Below are 7030 nucleotides of genomic sequence, written 5' to 3'. Positions count from 1 at the left end.
AGGGGGGATCTCATTGAAACCTAGAGTATAATGAAAGCCTGGAGAGACCAGACTGCAGAGGATGTTACCATTATTAGAGGGTCTAGGAACCAAGGGCACAACCTCAGAATGAAGGGATGGCTTGTTAAATCTGAGATGAGGAGGAATTTCTTCAGCAAGAGGTTGAAGTGTTCTACGTTGTTAAAGGGGTTAAGGATTATAGAGAGAAGGCAGGAGACTGGGGTTCAAAAATAATCACCCATGATTAAATGGCATAGCACTCAATGGGCTGAATGGCCTAATTCTACTGCTATATTTTGTGATCTGTGATTTAACGCCCCATTTGGTTTATTTGTTTATTTATGATGGATGACCTAGCTAGCATAAGGTGCTTGATGCACCATCAATAACTCACACTGAGACGTAAGGCGAGATATCGGCTTTTATTGACTGGAAGACGGAACCAGGAGTGAGTGTCCATCATACTATGACCTGGAGACTGAGGCCGAGCGTCAGGCCTCAGATCGCCTTTATACAGGGGCCTGTGGGAGGAGCCACAGGAGCAGTCAGCAGGGGCGTGTCCAGACAGGCACATAGTTCACCACAGTGCTGCAGAAGTCACCATGAAGACTGACCAAGACCATAAGACAAAGCAGTAGAGTTAGGTCATTTGACCCACTTAGTCTGCTCCATCATTCCCTTATGGCTGATTTATTATTCATCTCAACCCTATTCTCCCAGCTTCCTCCCGTAACCTTTGACGCCCTGACTAATCATGAAGCTATCAACTTCTGCTTTAAATATAATCAATGACCTGGCCTCCACAGCCACCTGTGGCAATGAATTCCAATAATTCACTACTCTATGGCTAAAGAAATTCCTCCTCATGTCTATTCTAAATGGATGATCCTCTAGTCTGAGGCTGTACCCTCTGATCCTTGGCTGATCCACTGTAGGAAACATCCACATCCACTCTATCTAGGCCAGGGGTCAGCAACCTTTACCACTGAAAGAGCCACTTGGACCCGTTTTCCACAGAAAAGAAAACTCTGGGAGCCGCAAAACCCGTTTGACATTTAAAATGAAATAACACTGCATATAACGTTTTGTTTTGCCTTTATGCTATGTATAAACAAACTATAATGTGTTGCATTTATGAAATTGATGAACTCCTGCAGAGAAAACGAAATTACATTTCTGCATGCAACAAAAACATTTTGAACGCCGAAAAAAAGACGTTGGGTTGAAGGTTACTTTTAAGTAAAATACTCAACGTCTATTTGAGTCCTTCTTGTATTTATGAAAAACGCCAAACTTAAATTTGCCGCCAGCAGCAAACCAAAAATAACGTCAGCCAGCTGTCAACCTGAAAAATAAAAGGACTATTTCACTGAACAATGAAAAAATATGAATATACATAAAATAATAGGCAATTAAAATATTTATCATACTTGTTCAGGTTGACTCACACCTGACAATGCAGTCGTATTCAGTAGGGATGGATCGATGCTTAGGGGACTGACCGGGAAGGATAATGTGGTTTTTTCCTCTCTGAACTCACATAAGCGTTTCCCAAACGATGTTTGCATTGCGATGATTGCAGAATGTAAATACTCCGAATTTATCATGTCGTGACCTTGTTTGAACTCTCTCAAATTGGGGAAGTGAGACAATGTGCCTTTCTGTAAATCTCTAGCAAGCAACGTCAACTTGCGCTCGAATGCCAAAACATCCTCCAACATGTGCAGGGTTGTACGTCCTTACCCCGTTGAAGAGCTGTGTTCAGCGTGTTCAGGTGCGCTGTCATGTCTACCATGAAGTGTAGCTTTTCCAGCCACTCTGGCTGTTCCAGCTCAGGAAAGGTGGGCCCTTTGCTGCCCAGGAAAGTTTTCACTTCTTCCAGACACGCGACAAAGCGTTTCAGCACCTCCCCTCTGGACAGCCAGCGATAAAAACACGTTGTAGCGGTGTAGCTTTATTCGAACTAAACAGCCTTGCTTTTAAGCCTCCCTCAACCCGCCCCCCATGGGCGCGGATGCTGCAAAAGACACATACTCACAAACCCCCGTAGGCTATCTCCCTTAGCCTGAACGCTGGCTAATTGTGAGCCGGTTCGGATGTGTCAGGAAATGGGTCTCCACAACGTCTTATTTAGATTGTACAAGATCACCATAATCTTCAAATTTAGATTTACATTTCAAAAACTAACAAACTAACATAAAATACATTTTAATTAAATACTGACCATGTAGCGGTGTGCTACACGCAGCGCTAAAATTATGACACGGAGTCGGTAACTGCAGTCGAAGGAAAAAACTTTATTCGAAATCTTCAGCCTCACTTTTAAGCCTCCCTCAACCTGCCCCCCATGGCGCAGAGGCTCCAAAGCTCTGTGCTCGCAAACCCCCGTAGGCTATCTAATTGTGAGTCGGTTCGGATGTGCCAGGAAAAGGGTCGCCACAACCAATTATTTTCCAAAGCAACAGGGAGCCGCAGCACAGACGTAAAAGAGCCACATGTGGCTCCGGAGCCGCGGGTTGCCGACCCCCGATCTAGGCCTTTCAATATTCGTTAGGTTCCAATCAGATCCCTCTCATTCTAACCACCAGCGACTACAGGCTTAGACCCATCAAACGCCCCTCTATTTGTTAACCCTTTCATTTCCCGCAACCTATGGACCCTCTGGATCCTCTCCAAAGCCAGCACTCTTTTTCTTAGATAAGGGCCCAAAACTGCTCACAATACTCAAGGTGAGGCCTCACCGGTGACTTATAATGTCACATCCCTGCTCTTGTATTCTAGTCCTCTTGAAATGAATGCTAACATTGCATTTGCCTTCCTTTCCACCAACTCAACCTGCAAGTTAACCTTTAGACCCAAGTCCCTTGACACCTCTAATTTTTGAATTTTCTCCCCATTTCAAAAACAGTCTACACCTTTATTCCTTTTACTAAAGTGCATGAATATACACTTCCCTACACTATATTTCATCTGCCACTTCATTATCTGTTTTCTCACTGTCTTAGTCCTCCTGCAGACTCCCTGCTTCCTCAACACTACCTACCACTCCATCTGTCTTCATATTGTCCACAAACTTTCAATTCCATCATCCAAATCGTTAACATACCATGTAAACAGAAGCTGTCCCAAAATCAGTCCCTGCAGAACACCACTAATCACCAACAGCCAACCAAAAAGGGCCCCTTTATTCCCATTCTTTCCTTCCTGCCAGTTAGCCAGTCTTCTATCCATGCTTGTATACCTTTGGCTCTGATCTTGTTGAGCAGCCTCATGTACAGCACCTTGTCACAGGCCTTCTGAAAAGCCAAGTAAGCAACGTCCATTGACTGTCCTTTGTCAATCCTGCCTGCTATCTCCTCAAAGAATTCCAGCAGATTTGTCAGGCAACATTTCCCCTTAAGGAAACAATGCTGACTTTGATCTATTTTATCATGTGCCTACAAGTACCCCAAAAACCTCATCCCTAATAAAGGACCAACATCTTCTGAACCAATATTTTCCATGACTTCTGGCTGCTCACACGTACCTTTAGAATGCTGTAGACCCGATCTGTGACATCCCTGACCCTGGTATGTGGGAAGCAACATATCATCACTTCCACAGAATCTCCTGTCTGCTCCTTTAGCTATGGAATCCCCTGTCTGTACTGCACTCCTCTTCTCCCCACTTTCCTTCTGAGCTACAGCGGCAGACTTAGTGTTAGAGCCCCGGTCACTGCAACTTCCCCAAGTAGGTCATCCCACCCAACAGTATCCAAAGCAAAATATTTCTAATTGAGGGGAACAGCCACAGGGGTATTCTGTGCAGGCAGCTGATTCCCTTCCCCTCTCCTGACAGCTTCCTGTAATCTAGGGGTGATTACCTCCCTGTAACCTCTCTTCATTTTCGTGTATGGGCTGAAGTCACCAAGCTCAGCACCAGTTCCTTAACACGGTCTCTAAGGAGCTGCAGCACAATGCACATCACGCAGATGTAGTTAACAAGGAGACTGGAGGTGTCCCCATGTTCCCACATTCACACAAAAAAAACATACCACTAACTCTGGACCAATTCTCAGTGCACGAGCTTTGCACAGATAGACAAAGAGGGAAATAAAAACTTAGTAGAACCTCTGCCTGTGCTTGCCCAAACATGTTCTTGCCAAAGCCTTCCACTCTACCACTGGCCAGTGGGCCAGAATGATGGTCAGAGATCCAGAAAGCAGGAATGTCTAGGCAAAGGAGGGTTGCATGGGAGGATTTGTCAGAGTAACAAGGAATTCACAGAGAGAACACAGATCAGGAGATGACATGGCCTGGGAAGAGTGAAAATCAAGAATCCTGAAAACAGGCTTTGGCAATCTCACTGCTCTGAACATAATGAAACAAAATGCATTACTTGTATAAATATTAAATTATGTTGAAGGAAAGATCAAAATTTCCTCAGATGTTGAAAAAATGGCTGTTTACCAGACAGTGGATATAAACGTAAAATACCAGTACAAACTTCTATGCTACAAAAAGCTAATTGGTCTTAGCTGGGTCTATCCTTCTGTGATTGAAGTTTGGTCCAGAATTGCCACTTCATATGTGAGAGGGCTTTTTGAAGGTCATACCTGAAACTTCTGTATTTTACTTGGAACTGGACACCACTGATCTGTCCCTCAGCAGGCTGCGAATCTCTTGGTTCACGCAGGGCTTCTGTTCGGGAAAGAATGAATGATTGTATGAGGATATACTCATCCACAGGCAGCTTTACAAAGACCATGTCAACCATGGCAGAGTAGAATGGTCACTTGATGATTTTATGGTCTGCTCAACACCATCACAGATTCTGTTGCTGAACTCATTAATTAATTGGATTTTGATTTCACATGACAAGTTTTACCCTGATTAGTACAATTTTGTGGATCCAGCTCCTTCGGCTCGCACGCAAGTTCCTCTGACATGCTCTCCAAGTATCTTCTATATTTACACTCAAAATGTTACAGCTGCTTCCATTCTCTGGGTTTTGCCATGATACCTATCACTTCAGTGATTAATGACACCACTGGTTCCAGCAGCTAATATCTAATGTTTGGCCCAGACATGTATGTTCTGTAGATCTACTTTCTTTTATATCTCCTACCTGTCATTATGTTACACCTCCTGATCCGGTCTCACTTCCTTCCCTCCGTTCTCTATTTAGATTCATGATTCATGCATTACTGAAAAGTGGCAAGGGCTGGAACCAGCACTGGTAAGACAAATATTTAATGCCCACTTCCATGTATTCCCAAGATATTAATGATGAGACAATTTCACTAACAATTTCTAGAACATGGTAACTTACTTGTATAAGATACTTCACAAGTGATAGAAAAGTAAGTAAATCTGCACAAAATTTATTTTATTTTAAAGCATTTAAAATTAGACACCTTCACATTACAGAAAATCCCATTACAGACAGTTTTCTAGGAATGTACCCTCCATATAACACAGGAGTCACCTGTATTTGAAAGGAAGGCATTCCAATAGGCAGGGAATGCCAGGACCCTGACCGAGTCATCATGGAGTAGTTCTAAATCAGGGACACATTTCGGATTGGAAAGGACTTTACAAGTGGTTATGCTCCAATATTCATATTGCTCTGGCTTTGGAAATGGGAGATTCTGACAAGGGTTTGGCAAGTTGTTTTCTGCCTTGCATCCTGTCATAGTCTTTGAGTGGTGGTGGTGGTGGGGGGGGGGGGGGTGTTCAAGGAACTAAATGTTTTGCAATCAAATTCCCAGCTTTGGAACTGATCAGGGATCACAGGACACCAGAATGTTTGAGATGGCAGCTGGAATTTTGATCAAGTGGACTGCTTTGACACAAGCTGACTGATCTCTCGAGCATTGTGATAGTTTGTTTTATTCATTTATTTATTTGCAGAGTGCTTTCCAGCACAGTTCTGCCTTGTATCTTGATAAAGCCCTTGGGGGTTAAGAAGCTCAATCACCTACCACCTGCCACAGGATTCCCAGCTACAGTACTTTTGCAGCTAATCCAGTCAACGGTGGCTCCGTGAATTTCGGTTATTGGGTTAATGCAATTGAAAGTCAGACTTTTTAATTTTGTTTGTACTCAAATTAATTCACTTCCCTCTCCATGACATATCCCGTTGGTATTCACAGCTGGGTAGAGAGTTGGGTGCATGAGGAGCACCCGGCCATCCCCTGACCTCTAATGATCATTAGGCATCCTAGGATAATTTCACGTACACATAGGGTGTATACTTCTCAAGCCCCTTCAAAACCAGTTAAATCTAAATATTCACAGCCAGTTCTAAACTTATCACTCCTTTTAATTCTAAGATGGAGTGAACCTGACCAAAAAGTTTATTTTTTTTAATGATTAATGACTCATGGATATATTAGAAGAAGACAAGATGATCAAATAGATGTTAATCAGATTTGGGGGGGGGGGTTATAAGATTAGTGTACCTACTTTGCACTGAATGGATAATTCAGTAAAACTGTTTAATCCATCCACTTCAAACAAACATCCTTAGGAGATCTGCAATTCATTGACATGAAAACTGAGGGCTTTGTTAACTGGGCAACCAGGAACGTTGTATCCCTTTTAAACACAGATTTGGAAGATTAGAGCAAGAAATCCATCACATCAATCCAAAGGAAAATTAAGGAAACATTTATCAAAGGAAATGTAAAGTGTCACTTTAGGGGAACTGATAAGATAGGATTTACAACGGGGATGGCATGTTACAGCAGCTTAATTAGAATTTAATATAATCTTAATAATGAGAAACAACACAGATAAAGATTTTACCAATGCCAATTATAATTCAAATAGTTCCAAACTCAGCAGAAATTTGTCCAGAGCTGCTCTCATTATACACTTCACCAGAAGTATAAAGGAGCCTCTGATTTCTGGGAGCACAGGATCAGGAGTTTGCTACTGACCCTCACACACTCACTCAACTCTTGAAGGAAAATAAGGCTGATCTGCAACCTACTTGTATACTCCCCTGTTTTTCCTCATGAGTTAATACCTCCAATTTGTATTATTAA

General features: G+C 42.7%; 1 long non-coding RNA gene across 1 annotated transcript; it reads right to left on the bottom strand.

Moving 5' to 3' along the window:
- Positions 1 to 1228: 1228 nt before the first annotated feature.
- Positions 1229 to 6513, bottom strand: LOC132400690 (uncharacterized). The gene is made up of 3 exons (XR_009514335.1): positions 6447 to 6513; positions 4595 to 4679; positions 1229 to 1345 (listed from the first exon to the last, which is right to left on the bottom strand). It is a non-coding gene; the product is annotated as an uncharacterized LOC132400690 (long non-coding RNA).
- Positions 6514 to 7030: the final 517 nt, after the last annotated feature.

This window comes from Hypanus sabinus, chromosome 10, assembly GCF_030144855.1.
Source record: "Hypanus sabinus isolate sHypSab1 chromosome 10, sHypSab1.hap1, whole genome shotgun sequence".
Lineage (NCBI taxonomy): Eukaryota > Metazoa > Chordata > Chondrichthyes > Myliobatiformes > Dasyatidae > Hypanus > Hypanus sabinus.
Note: the sequence above shows the minus strand (reverse complement) of the source record. Positions and strands in the feature narration are given on the sequence as shown.